Source organism: Lathyrus oleraceus, chromosome 6 (assembly GCF_024323335.1).
Source record: "Lathyrus oleraceus cultivar Zhongwan6 chromosome 6, CAAS_Psat_ZW6_1.0, whole genome shotgun sequence".
Classification (NCBI taxonomy): Eukaryota; Viridiplantae; Streptophyta; class Magnoliopsida; order Fabales; family Fabaceae; genus Lathyrus; species Lathyrus oleraceus.
In genome coordinates, this window is record NC_066584.1 from 18,017,622 (window position 1) to 18,033,776 (window position 16,155).

Genomic DNA, 16,155 nt, shown 5'->3' on the forward strand with positions numbered 1-16,155 from the left:
TTGGACATGATATCTTATTTGCCTCATAATTACAGTTCAATAACGTGTTACCTTCTAGAAGCATTTCTGGCAACAATTCAAGCAATTTAGTGAAACTTTTCTTCGTTAACCCACCTCTTTCCTTAATATTAAATAGTCTTAACATATTTGACAATCTTGTAAAAAAATTGCATCCTGGATACAACGACTTTTCGAGGTCTCTTTCCAAAGTATCTTCCACATGAGCTTTCTTAAAAACATCTACTTCAATATCACAAATCATATCTTCTAGAGTATCATTCATAAATTCATCATCTTCATCTTTATGTGACATATATTTTTTTTGCCACTTCACCATGCCATACTCATTTCGTGTAATTTTAAATAATTTCATCACAGCGTAAATGATTGAATATAACATCACTTGGATGTTTTTGCGTATATCGAAATTTTTTACAAGGGCACCAAAAAATCTCATTATCGTTAGAAAGGTTTTTTCTACAAATTCAAGAAATTGAATCACTCCATTCTCATACTCTTTACTTAATATATTGACTTTCATCCAACTACGATCCATAATTACATACAAATTCTGAAAATACCTGAACATTCCATCTTAAACAAACAACAATAACAACAAACAACATCAACTAAAATACCTGAACAACAACACTACATTATACCTTAAGTCTCATAAGTCATAACAATAACAAACACAATGAAGACGACAACAACAACCACATCAATTATGGAAGCAACAACAACAACAATCATGAAAATTTTTACGTATCAGAAATATGTTGGTTCGAGGTTAAATCGTACTTCCTCTTACGAGAAGATGGAAAAGATTGGTGTTCCTTTCGTTCGATGGAGAAAACTAGTGTTTCTTACGTTCGCTAGGGTGCAAAAAGTGAATGAGACATAACATTATGATGAAGGAATAAAATATTGTTTTGAGTTTTCATCTGGGTTTTTTAAAAAATTGAGGAAACATATCCAAGGTAAAAACTGTGTTCAATTTAATTAAATAAAATATTAATTAATATTTCATGTCGGTTTTATATAAAACTGATGGATAAGATGATTTATAAAATAAATGCGCCTTTTTAGTTCTAAATAAAACTTTAAAGTACATGAGTTGGGAATCGAAACTCAAACCCTGAGCAATATTTTATGTTGGTTTTCGGCAAAACCAAGGTATATGATTTATTTATTTTTAAAATAGAAAAATGACTCGTTCCAGGTCATTTGACCTCGGATTTAAAATAGCTGAGGTGAAAGTTTTGTCATGAAATATATTATTTGTAGTGATGTGTACCCATTCATTTCATTTATAATATTATTTTTTCTCTTTTATTTTTCTTTCGATGGATACCACTTTTCAAAATATTTTTCTAAAAGTCTCTTTATTGGTAATTTCTTTTAAAACCACCACATGAAACTTAAAACGATTTTTAGGCAACCCCAAACTTATAATGTGTCATGGTTAGGATTTTTCTTATAACTACATAAGTCCAAGGAGATAAAAGTAAATTATAAGTGCTTTAGTCCAAAAGCATGTAATTCGTTTTATAAAACAGAATAAGGGATACAACTCAAAGGGGTTAACAAGGAATATATAATCAAAATACAATGGGGTAGTCATTAGGGGCTCTAGGTATATAAAAAAATTGTCTCGTGTGTGAATAATTTGACAATCACTACGCCAAAAATGACTTTTAACAGCGCATCTTAGACAGCGCTTTTAAAAGAAAGCGCTGTCTAAGGTTAAAATAAAAATAAAACACGGAAAATATTCTAAAAAAATAATGAAAGCGCTGTCTAAGGGGGGGTCTTAGACAGCGCTTTTAGAAAGCGCTGTCTAAGACCCCCCTTAGACAGCGCTTTTAGAAAGCGCTTTTAAATATAGACCTTAGTCAGCGCTTTTGAGAAAGCGCTGTTTAAAGTCTTTCAATTAAAAAAAAATTAAAACCAAAAGCGCTGTCTAAGGTGGGGGTTTAGAAAGCGCTTTTGGAAAGCGCTGTCTAAGGCATATCTTAGAAAGCGCTTTCCACAAAAGCGCTGTCTAAGGTCTAATTAAAATTAAATTTCAGACTTCTATTTTCGTTCTCAGTTCTTTTTGTTTTCCCTCCTGCGATTAAACCCCTTCATCTCCTTCTTTCTTTCTCTATTCTCCTTCTAATATTAGGCCATATTATCACCTCCATATTATCTTCTCTTATCACCTCCACCGATGTTTATCTTTCCAATCGATCTACCACTACCATCGCCAAACCAACTGAGGAAAACCCTCTCGAAATCCTAGATACCACCTCACCCAAACCCCTATCAGATTCAATCTCCAACGACAAAGATGCGAACAATAAGAAAACCAATGAAACACTTGCTGAAACCAAAATCGACGCTCCACTTTCCGATCTTTAAATTTAGATGTGTCGCGCAAAGCCGTATGGTATTTGCGTCCAATTTTATGAGAAAGAGAAAAGTAATTCACGAGACGAAAGATATAATCTTGAGTTTAGGGTTTGTTTTGTTTCAGGATTGGTACTGAATTTAGGGTTTGTTTTGATCGCATATTTGGTACTACTTTTGTCTTACCAACAAAGAAAAGGTAAATTTCTTATTGTTCATCCATTCTAAAAATTCAAATTTGGATTGTGGGTATCCAGTATTCTCAACATAACCGATACTTTATCAATATGTAGCTGTTATTAAGTTCATTAAGCCTTTTGCTTGATTAGGTTTGCTCTTAAATTTGTTGAATTTATTATCTGAGTTTGACATATTGCGTTAAAGCTTCTAATTGAAGCAGGGAATATTGCCCAAGATAGTGTAGAATTTATGAATAATGCAATGTTTCTACGAGTTTTGGATTCTTAGTTCAGTTTTGGCACTGTGTATATGATTCTATTTAGTTCCAGTAGGTGTTTTTAAGATTAAACTTCGGCTGATTTTAATATGTGCTAATTACAGGTGAAGGAGATTTTATCTCACTATCCATCCAACTATAAACAATCTGCTGTGATCCCTCTGCTGGATCTTGCACAGCAACAGCATGGTGGTTGGCTTCCCGTTTCTGCAATGGATGCGGTATGTTGGTCTCATTCTTGAAATATTCTACTTATTATGTATAGACAAGATAGAATTAAAATGTAAGCTTTGTAGAGAGAGTTGGGGCTAGCATTTGTTGTAGAAAGGATTGTAGAGTATTACCTTTGGTGGTTGAGGCATGTGTTGAGAAGACCTGTATAATTATAGCAAAGAGGGTAGATTAGATGTAGTATGATATACAGAAGTAAAGGAAGATCAAAGTAAACTATCGGCCCAACTATTAAAAGGGGTTTAGATTTAAATGAGTTGTCATTAGACATGATTCATGATCTTTGTTGTCAAATGGAGGCCAAAGGGTAACAATATGGTGGATTTTGAATGGTTAATCGTTGTTAAGAATCCTATAACGGACAATATATTGTCTGAACATGTCTTTATTAGTTGGGACAATCCTCACCCTGCAAGCCGGTTTTGAAGGGTTGAGTTAGGCTCAACCCCACATTCTTAACAATCCGGCCTGCCTATTTAGACATGGGGCCCATGGCAGTTTCAGCAGAAATGGTGATAGTTGAAACGAAAAGAAAAGATTGGGACCATATATTCACCCTATAATTCATGATCGATCATTCCTTAATCAGCCCCTCATACATACTTGCCTCTCATCATTTAGCCTCCCATCTCACCTCTCCTCTTTCACCTTCGACGACCCACCTTCTCTTAAACCTCCATTATTTGGTGAATGAACCCTAGTCTTTCTTAATTCTCTATCTCTCTCTGTTCTGTATTGTCTGTTCCTTTCCCCCCTCTCTTTCCATCCGTTTTCTTTTATTTTGTTAATCATTTTTTCATGAAATATTTTATGTTATAATACTCATGACATTATCTTCCAAGTTTGTGAATTATGTATTTTATTTTATTTATTGCAACGTGTGTATTTATTGTTTCAAAGCATCCAATATATTGCGGTAAATTTTTAACTTGCAGTCCTGAATACCACCATCTATCTATTAATTCATGTAGCAGACCTTTAATTGAAATGGGCCGTGGTTGTTATTGACGGTGATCTCTAGAAGACTAACCATGCTATGTTTTTAAGTCTATGATGCAGTGAGGGTTGATTATTGATGTACAAAATATTCTTCTATAGAAATAGTCACCGTCATTTAGTTGAGATTTACTGGTAGCTTCCTGTTGCTATGGCATAGCTTTGGAAGTCCTAAATTTACATTCTGTTTGTATGTTGGATTTTATCAAATTCTTAATAATGGAGGGAGCTATTTAATTCCTTTATTAACAGACAGTTTTGTAAACCATTCAGGTGGCTAAGGTTATAGAGGTTGCTCCTATTCGGGTATATGAGGTTGCCACATTATACTCAATGTTCAATCGAACTAAGGTAAAAATCATATCTTGCTGCACTAGTGCATTACTTTCATTTCTGCTAATTCATATTATTACAGGCCAAAACTTGTTGGGTCAACTACCTCTTTTGAATTTTCAGGTCGGCAAATATCATCTATTGGTCTGTGGAACTACACCTTGTATGATACGTGGTTCACGAGGTATTGAAGAAGCATTATTGAAACACTTAGGAGTGAAATGAAATGGTCAGTTCACACTTATTAATTTCTCCTATTACCTATCACTGAATCTGATTTAATTCTTGATAAATTTGAACTGTATGTTTTTCTCCTAAGGGTTGGTTTCTCTTTACCTTTGATTTGCAGAAGTAACGCAAGATGGTTTCTTTTCTGTTGGTGAAATGGAATGCATGGTGAGTTTTTCTATGAACCGTATCTTGTCATAGTTTCGGCATGTTACTTATATTCAAAGTTTTAGTCTTACTTGATTTGCAGCAAAGCAATCATTGTATACTACTGATAAAGTTGCACGAGACACAAAATTGAACTTTATAGTGGTAACCATTTTGATAGCTTTTGACATCTTTGATGTTTACTATGGTGTGTATAATTTCTATATTTTGTCCTTTCAGTTCTAAGAAATTATAATGCAGCTGGCCGAGCTGGTTGGCTATAGTATTTGCCAACCAGGAAGTTTAAACCGCTGCTAAACTAAGACAAGGCACAATACTAGCTCTTGACTGCATAAGTTTTCTTGGTGCAAGATAGATTGTGCCGTACATTCAAAAAAAAAGTAATATGAAGCCATCTAAATGATCCCTTAGATATTTAGCAAAAGAAAACGGCCTTTAGGTGACATCAGTATATAACTGAGAAAGATGAGAATCACCCATCGTGATGGTTTGTAGGTGGTTTATGACTCACATTCTGTTTTTGTACTCCTGAAAGCATTCTTAATATGTAATATTGATGCTTGATTCCAGGAAGATGTAACCCCAGAGAAAGTAATTGAGATAGTTGAAAAGCTGAGAAAGGGCGAGAAGCCACCGGTAAGGATATTTGCTATAATTTATTTCATTTTTGTCAAAGTTTAGATTCTTGGTTTTTGTTGAGAATTTGTTGTTTCCTTTTCACTTTATTTTCCATTTTCTTAAATCAAGAAGACCATAACCTTCTCTGAATATATTATTTTTGGATTTAGCATGGCACACAAAATCCACAGCGGATTAGGAGTGGACCTGAAGGGGGGAATACTACATTGTTAGGTGAGCCCAAACCTCCTCCATGCCGTGACTTGGATGCCTGCTGATGAGTGTGTGATACATTTTGTCTTCAATAATTTTTGTATACCTTAGACAGCGCTTTTGTAAAAAGCGCTGTCTAAGGGGGGGATTAGAAAGCGCTTTAGGCAAAAGCGCTGTCTAAGGGGGGGGCTTAGACAGCGCTTTTTGAAAAGCGCTGTCTAAGGTATACCTAAAAAAATTAAAATAGGAGGGTCTTAGAAAGCGCTTTTGGCCAAAGCGTTGTCTAAGGGGGTGGGGCTTAGACAGCGCTTTTCAAAAGCGCTGTCTAAGGTATATCTAAAAAATTTAAAATAAGAGGGTCTTATAAAGCGCTTTTGGCCAAAGCGCTGTCTAAGGGGGGGGGGGGGCTTAGACAGCGCTTTTAAGATTTAAAAAAGCGCTGTCTAAACCTTTAGCAGCGGAGGTTTAGACAGCGCTTTAAAGCGCTGTCTAAGGCTAAAAAAAGCGCTGTCTAAGGTCTTGTTTGTTGTAGTGAATTAACTACAGAAAAAAGTGAACGTTCTAGAAAATTCAAAATGCATGGGTACTCACGTATTTCAAACAATAAATATTGAATATATGGTCCAAATCTTACTCGTTTAGGTATTTGAAAGTTGAGAATAATTAGCGTTAGAACTCAATATTTAGTCGTTATCCTCGCATTTGACATCTACCTATTTCACAATTAAACTCGTGTTTATCATTAGCAATGCAAAAAATTGCTATGTAATTGTTAAATCTCAAAAACTAAACAATTTCATTCATAAAGAATTTTTCACAAATTTGTTGTTGTGAGTATCACTCATCATTTAGGAAGGCCTAAAACACAAATAAGCGATAAATAATGACAATTTTTATAGAAACATAAAACTGAAACAAGCGGTAGAGAAAGAACAACCTAGACTGAAACAAGCGATAAGGAAATAAAAAACTAATGACGACTAAGACTGAAACAATCAATAAGAAAACTAGATCTAATGAGAGATGTTCACGTGAAACTCCCAAATCACATCGGATCTGGAGGTGGAAATTGGTAACATGATGGGAACAAATAATAGCTTGTGACTTGTATAGATTGTGGTTATCTCCACGTCCTTCAAAACAAACATCACTACCAACTCTTGTTGCATATTTGAACTTTTAAAAGGAATATTGGAATTAAAAAGGGAAATGAGCAAGGAAATATATCACAGGGTTCACGCAAATTAGGGAAAATTCATTTAAAGAGGTTTAATCTTGGAAACTAGTAACTAATACTTAGACGATTCAAAGAAAAATTTAAGAAAAAAATGTAAAATAGAATTACAATTGACGAGGGATGAATTCCTTGACAATTTCTTCTCTCCTCCTTTCTCAAAGGTCTGAAAATAAGCCTCCAAGGTGATAAAATTCACAATTATTTCAAGTGAACACATTTTTCCTTTTATATAAAAAATTTGTATGTCTTAAAAATGTGTCATATCTCCTTAATTTTGCGATGCATTTTTGCAATATGTTTGATGTGGCATCTGGAGAACGCCTAAAATGCGTCGCACAACCTTGTCCTTCATGGTGCGTTTTTATAGAGAGTTTCCAAAAAATTAACCTTCATAGTGCCAACAAATTTTCCTCATTATTCTTCTCGTCCCTTTTCCTCCAATCTTCGTGTCCATGTCTTCTCTATTCTTCATAAATGACACTTATATACTGGAAACACTAAGGAATTTGTCTAGTTAGGATGATTTTGAAAAGGATCAATATTTTTCACAATTCTTAAATTTTTTTATTAAAACCTATAAAAACATAAATGGTTAAATATAAAATGAAACAAAACCTAATGTATAATATGCTTAAAAATGTAATTATTCGATTGTCATCGATTGTCCATATCATTTTTCAAAACACAATATTTTAATCCAAATACATAAAAATAAGATATATTAGGTATCCTTCTCTTAAATAGTTCATATGATGTAATAATAAAAAATATGTATTATTAAGATTCTATTAGCCTGTAACATATTGTATTAATAAAATATGCTTGTAAATATTTAGGCAGGTTAATTTCAGTTGTCAAAGTTTTAGCTAGCTCCTCTATTATTCTGTTTTTCCTCTATATAACACCATTTTATTGTGAAGTTTGATATGTCAAAAAGCTATGACTTATTAAATTTTCAATATAGATGTTTTCAAACAAGTGGTTTTCAAATTCTCCTTCATAATTAATTTTTAATGAGTCCATTTTAAAAATATTTTTGGTTTTGAACAATGTTGGAAAACTTCACAAAACCTAGAAATGTTTCATCTTTGACTGGTAAGAATAATGTCCAAGTGTATCTAGAATTATCATTCTTGTACTATCAAAAAAGGTACAGGATTTATGCATGTTCCCCTTGTAAGGGAAGAGAGACTCGAAGGTCCTAGTAGGTATATTACACGAATAGGATGACGCTAGCTCACAGTTGCGAGTAGCCCTGTACGGTTATTTTCGAGGTTTTGGGAACCGACTCACATGAGGTGAGGGGTCCTACTGGTGTTCGTTTCTTCTAGATTGCAAGTGGATGGTTAGATTATCGGTGTTAGGACAGTTGGGAACGAAGTGCTCACTGAGCAGTATTGGATGGTATTGAGTGCATATGACTTGATCCCATATCTGTTTGAGGAATGAGGTATTTATAGGGATTTCTGCTTACGGCTTACTTAGAAAAGGTCGTCCCCACTCAATCAAAAGGTGGACTGTCGAATTCCTATTTCCATGGGATACATGGGTCAGTAGCTATCTTGACTTTCCCGTTATCCAAGACATATCTTATCCCAAATTTCTTCTTTCCAAGGGCTGGAAAACATATGGCCAAAACGGTACCTCATGTAACACCCTAAACCCCAACTCTTAATATAAAAGAGAAATTCACAACTTAGGATGCTACTCAAAACACAACACACATAATTCATGAATATTTTTTAAATCTCGCAGCAGAATTCAAATTATCTCATAACATCAAATAGTTATTTAAGGGAAGACACTCAAGGAAAATAAACTTTGACATCACATCAAAACAAACAATATGCCTCCTTCCCGATGTTAGTGATTAGAGCATGTAGACCAACTAAATAGCGATAAATATACAATAAACAAAGAAAATCTCTAAGGAAATCTTCCAACTCACAAGCAACTACTTCTATTGAGTATCTGTGCAATAATTCACCAAAGCCACACAAAACAAACAAGAAAGCGGTGAGAATACACCTTACAAATGTTAATGGTGAAAATTAGCAGCAAGACGGTAAACCAAACAATCACAAGTATATTATTCGCACAAAACATAATCAAAATTCAATTTGTAATGCAAATGCTAATGCATTAACTCCTCCATCAATATGCATGTGGTGTCAGGTTTTTGGGGTCAGAGATTTGTTCGTTATTGCCCATGTCTCTGGTTCCTCTCTAAATCACGTCCCTATCTAGACATGGGACCTTCATGGTTCCTCGCTGAACCTGACATCACTGGACCAAAGTCCTACCTAACTCCAAAATATATGCATGCATGATCATGTATAAAAGACAAGCATGCAACTCAAACAACCGTCATGAATCATCATCAAAAATCATCTCAAAAATCATCTCAAAATCATCACCAAAATATGGTTCCACTCTTGAACCATAAGGTCTCCAATCACAGGCCTCACTTTAATCCCACCAGATTACTAATCTTAAAAATATAATTTAAAAACTAAATATTTAACACCTCAAATAGAGTAAAGGTATGTTATTACTCAACAACTCTAAAATCAACCAAATAACTCAAAAACGTCCTAAAATTTTATTATATTCTTTATAACTCAACATAGTTCTCAAAAAGCTCAAAAACAACTCTCAACTCTTAAAATGACTCTAGAGTATCCAAAAGTACTCTAAAGTGATCGAAAATTCTCTAAGGGCAACTCTTCACGTGTGATAACTCTACTAACTATAAGGTCTGATAGTTTAACACAAATTATTTTAAATTGGCCCTAAGGTTACCAAAAGGTCACCGATGTCAAAATTTACTCAAAAATCAGCGAAAAACTTCCCGAGCCCCAACATCTGAGCTTCACGCCCCCTCGTATGAGCTTGGGACAAGTCATTAGTCCCAACATCTGAACTCATGACTCGCCTCTTTTACAACAACAACAATATATGATGTATGACATACAATAATGCAACGACAACATCACAACAATGTTTACAACCTCACATCTAACTATAATCATTCAAGCATTTAAACGCATCAACATTAGTTCTCACTTCGAACTACATATCTTAACAATTACCAACAAGTATGTACAATAATTCACATAATTATGCTTGCACTCCACAACATATATGCATACATCTAACAAACATCCACATAACACTCAATCATATCAACTCGTATTATTAAACACGACCAAACAATAATCAATTGTGGCTGGAATCAGACATATTTTGCGTTGTCATGCTCACTAAGCTAGAACAAAAAACCAGAAAAAGTCACACTCTGCACAACTTGATAAGCAAGCACCTTCCTCGTTAAGAGAGGGCTTGCCAAGCGACGTTCATTCTCGCTAAATGAAGTCGCCTAGAATTGCAAAAATCAGAAATGCAATTCCACCATTGGAATCCTATCAAAGCTCCAATTTTGACCCTTAATCACCCAAATCGAATAGAAAATATTATACATGTATCACACCTTGATTACCACATAATATATTAACTGATTAAACATCTAATTCATCACTTTATCATGAATTTAAGTTTACGTTCATAATACCAAAAACATACACATAAACAACAACTCAATCAATTATCACATACAGAGGCACACGAAAATCAGTAATCAAACCATGCACGAATTTCATATATTCCACAACAATTATAAAAAAATTATCACATGTTTCTCTCAAGAAGACATAAACAACAACAACAACAACAATGGAAGATAGTAGGGGGAAACCTAATGAAGATTAAGGACCTCTCCTTATCCATCATGCAATTAACACCATATTTAGAGTAATCTCCCCCTTATCTTAGATTTCCAGCAAAGCAAGCTCTACAACAATGGTGATATCTCCCTCTTCATGAAGCCATAGGTTGTCTCCCTTGCCTTTTTTCTTAAAACAATACGTTCCGATAACTCTTAGGTTTTTCTAATCCATTTTTATTAAAAAACCTAATTTAACTTTTTACTAATTACACTTTACCCCAACTCCTCTTATAATTCTGACCACTTCCATTATCTCTTCTTAATTTTTATTTTCTATTCCAAAACTTCTATTTCTATTTAATTTTAATATTATTTAATTATTTAATTAAATAAGAACACTTTTCTACCAATTCCAATATAGCATAAACATGTCCAAACACCAACTCATCAATCCAATACATATAAAATTCATTTAAATAAATAAATAAAACATAAATTCACTTAAATAAGGACCCATTTGTTTTGCCTCTTTTTTTAAATGATTTTTATAGTGTAATATTTTTTGATGTAAAAAAATTTTACAAAGAAATTTTTCATAAAAGTTTTAGATGAAAATTTGGTTTGAATAATTTTTCTTAAAATTTTATTTTAGATATTTCATCATTTTATCGAGAAATTTGGATATTAAAATTTTAAAAAATCACTTAATTTTGAAGCTATTTCAAATAGATTTTCAAAAAAATCATTTTGGAAATATAACTTTTTGAAAAAACTGTGATTTTGATTATACTTTGATCTTCAATAATGTAGATTTATGTTATAGTATATCAAAATTAGTCTTTTAATTTATAAAAACTAAATTTAGAAAAATTTATAATATTTTAAAAATTATTTTATAAATATCTTTTTTTAAAATATAAAAGAAATTCATATTTTTTTTAAGTTAGAACAATCTGACCCTAAATAATCTTCAAAAATTAAATATTATACAGAGAACATTTATAATTTGGATTTGAGTTTGGGTACGGGCAGAAGGAAAAACTTATCTCCGCCCCGAACCATTGTCATTCTTCTACACTTCATATTAGATTACTTGTTGTCAAAATGTGGTGTTATATTTAGAAACTAACATAGCTTCATTCAGAGTTGCTAGAAAGAATCAAGTTAGTCCAAATAAATATCAGCGATTGGTGTTAATGGAAGTGAAATCTTAAATGAAGATAGTCTAATAGAATTAAATATGATTGAGAGTTCAAAACAGGTAAATATTTAATGCTTTGATGAAAGTGGCTTAGTTTAGAAACTATTTTATCAATCGGAATTAAGGATCTAAGATTAGGAAGTGGTCTCCAAATTATAGGGTAGCTTCATTATTTTTAAGATTTTTAGAGTAGGAGAATATCAACTTATGAATAAATAAAGAAGTGGGAGAATTATACAAGAGCATAAATGTAAAATACTTAAAGAAATATTATTAAACTATTTGGGAAAGTATTGAACAGCAAAATGAGGATTCCATTAGTGTATCGAATAGTCCTAGAGTCACCCAATACATATGATTCCAAGAGAGTGTTTTGATGAAATATTTTAATAAAGAAAAATAATTTTTTTTAAAAATTTAAAATGATTTGATCAAATTTAATTGTTTGGATAAAAAGATATAAAGAACAATGTAAATTTATAGAATATTTTTATGAATTTAATTGATATACACTGACAGTATAAAAGGATTTTACACCATCAGTTAATCATAGACGTTGGATATTGAAACAAGTTTGACTTTTATTTTAAAAACCTATAAAGTAATGCAAACTGGTGATGCTGATGAATCGACAGTTCTCTATTTTTATTCATGTTAAATTTAAAAAATTTAAAATGATACCAAAAAAATAAAAAATAAAAAATTATTTTTCTTCACTCTATATAATGTAAATGTTAATTTTTTTATTATTAATTTTTTAAATTTTGCAAAATGGTCTTCATATTTTATGATGATTCCAAATTCTTCTATAAATTTTTCAAAAACCGTAAATAAATTCCTAATAATTTTCAAATTTTACAAACTAATCCTTTTAATTTTTCAAAAATTACAAATTGGTCTTTATTTTTTATATTTTAAATTTGGTTCAAAATTTTTAAAGTTTATAAAAAGATCCCAAAAGTTTAAGAATGAATCATATTAATGCTCCATCCAAACAAAAAAATTTAAAAATGAATGAAACTCAATTGAATAATTTAAATTACTTATAATTTTAAATTCCTTAAAAATTCTCAATTACCTCATCCAAACACACTCTAAAAGTATATTTGGATGAAACATTTTAATGAAGGAAAATAATTTTTTGAGGAAATTCAAAATGACTTGAACAAAATTCATTGTTTGAATAAAATATATGGAAAATTGTTAAAATGATATAAATTTATGAAGTATTTTATTCAAGTTAAATTTAAGAAATTTCAAATAATATCAAAAGGTAAAGAATTTGAAATTACTCTTTTATTCTATATAATGTGAATGTTAAATTGTTAATTATTAAATTTTTACGATGATCCTCATATTTTATAAAAAAGAATTAAATTCATTTTAAAATTTTCAAAAAACTACAAATAAGTATCTTATAATTTTCAAATTTTATAAATTAATCCTTTTGAATTTTCAAAAATTGCAAATTAGTCCCTACTTTTCATATTTTAAATTTACTCCAAATTTTTTAAAATTTATGAAAATGACTTTAAAAATTTAACAATGAATCATTTTAATATTTCATTCAAATAAAAAAATACTAAAAATGAATAGATTTTAATTAAATTATTTAAATTGTTTAAAATTTTATATATCTTAAAAATTTCCAATTATCTCGTCCGAAATTCGGGTCTTGATTTGAATCCTTTCTAGGTTCAACAATTTCTTCATTTGATTGGTGAGAATGATTTGCAATTATACAAGCTTCTTTTTGCTGATCTTAAACACGTCATCATTTCATCTTTATTTATTTGAATAATCTCCTTTTATTCTGAGTAATTTTCCAGACTATCCCAAAGTTGAAATTTTTTTCCCACGTTGCCCCATTCTGGAAAAAAAAATCCCAGAATGTCCCAATTTCCTATTTAGGCTCATCCCATGAATGGACGAGATGATGAGGCGCTGCATTTGCTGACTAGGCTCAGCCATTGGTTGGCCGAGCTAGTGAATGATGTTTTTTTTAATTATTTTAAATACTATTATATAATTAAATAACTTTATTAAAATTATTATTAAATATTTTTTTAATTAATTCTATATTTAAATAATAAAATTGATTTTTTTTTTAAATAATAATAATATTTTTATAAAATACTAATAATAGTTTTCTAATATTGTTTTTTTAAAATATTAATAATAAAACTGGTTATTTTTTATAATATTAATAATAGAAATGATATATTTTTTTTAATTATAAATAAAACTGAATTTGTTTTTTAAATATTAATAATAAAAATGATATATTATCCTCCAAAATTTCAATAATTTTTTGGAATGATATGTTTCCCTCCAAAAAAAATTGAATGATCCCTCCAAAATTTCAATGACCGAGCAATTGCTTTGTGTTTGTACTGTCTCGGCCAATGATTGACCGAGTATTCAAGTATTAATTTTCTATAAGTAGCAGGACTTGTAGAAAATTAACTCAGATCACAAAATCCTTTATTTTGGTAAAAATGTTTGTTTGGGGTCTTGTATTTTATGGACATGGTGAAAAAATCAGTGTTTGCCTCGATCCGCAATGGAATTTCAGAACACTGATTTCAGTCATCCACACTGCCTTCCGACAGTTGGGCGGACGTCGTATGAAGGTGTGGAAAGTAGAGTATCGTTGTCCATACATAACGTTGACTGATGCAAGTCCCGATGGTACGTATATGTATTACATGGATCGTATAGAAAATGATGAAGATGTTCAGTGTATGTTTTCGACACATAGTGGTGAAGTTAATAGAGACGTTGAAAGTCCACTTGTGTTGGTTGTTGTTGTTGATTAGTTTTTTAATTACCACTTGTGTTGGTTGTTGTTGTTGTGGTCGTACTTTGTAACCAAAAGCCTTTGATTATCAAATGTATTTCATAATTGTTTGTTTCCAAAAGACATTAGAAATACACAATGGTTTATATATAATACGTGCATAGTAGTTAATAATTAAAAAAACATAATCATCTGGACAGATAATTAAAATAACAACATAATCATCTGGATGGTCGCTGGGACGGTCCTGCAACATTAGGACATTTCCTACGCATGTGTCATATTTCACGGCAAATTCCACACCTTCTCTTTTCCTTCTCAACGTCGTCCATCTCGGTTCTAATCCAGGTGTTGTTTGGGCGCCCTTTCTTCCTCCTTCTCATAGAGCCGTCGTGGCAAAGAGTAAATCCTTCATATTGTGGCCAATTCTCCTCATGGGGAAATCCTAGGAAACTCTTCTTATAGACCTTGAACACGTTAAGAATTTTGAAGACGTCTGGAATGTGAGTGGAGTAGTCCTAGCGTATGCTCGAACATGCTACGATTACATGGGAGCAAGGTAAGTGAAATGCCTGAAATTTCCCATAATCACAGTGTTGTTTCCTCAGATCAACGCTGAATATTTCGGTTGGTCGATCGTCATTATGATTAATCTTCTCTTGGACCATGAAATAAAATCTCTCGCGATCGAACTGTATGACGTTATGCGTGTTAGCTTTGATGACTTCCTCAGCCATCCCCTTGTTCCAGTTATCAGTGAAAACTTGCCCAGAGGCTAACATTTTTGTCCATTGATGGCCTCTTCTACAAAATAGTGATCCTAATCGATAGTACGTAGATTTAACCAATGCAGTGATTGGAAGGTTTCGGGTTTCTTTTAGCACTGAGTTCATTGCTTCTGTTAGGTTAGTTGTCATGTGACCCCAGCGTTGCCCTTCGTCAAATGCCCTTGCCCACTTCTCCCGAGGGATGTTGTCTATCCATGATAAAGCATCGTTGTTTATTCTTTGGATTTCCCCCCGATAGTAGTTAAATTTCGCCTCTGTTAACGCATAACCCATGTTAACAACTATTTTGCGCAGATCCTTGTCTTTAATCTCGCGCATGAAGTTTTGTGCAATGTGTCTAATGCAATAGACATGTGATGATGGAGGATACTACCATCCATTTTTCGGATTGTTATATGCACTCTTTATCGATTCATGCTTGTCTGATATTATACACAGATTTGCTTGGGGAGTAACGTGTATTCTTAAATTCTTAAGAAAGAAACTCCAAGCTTCCTTTGTCTCACTTTCAACCAATGCGAACGCTATCGGAAATATGTTCCCGTTCCCATCCTGTGCCACGACCATCAACAGAGTCCCTCTATACTTTCCATACAACCATGTTCCATCAATCTGCACAATAGGTTTACAATACGCGAAACCACGTATACATGGTCAAAACGCCTAAAACAGACGATGAAATATCCTTTGGTCACCCAAGTGTGAACCATCATTTGAAATCACAGGTAAGGATTGTAATTCTATAATGGTACCTGGTAGATATGTTTTCA

General features: G+C 32.2%; 1 pseudogene; it reads left to right on the top strand.

Moving 5' to 3' along the window:
• Nucleotides 1–383: 383 nt before the first annotated feature.
• On the top strand, nt 384–5,007 carry LOC127093730 (NADH dehydrogenase [ubiquinone] flavoprotein 2, mitochondrial-like; annotated as a pseudogene).
• Nucleotides 5,008–16,155: the final 11,148 nt, after the last annotated feature.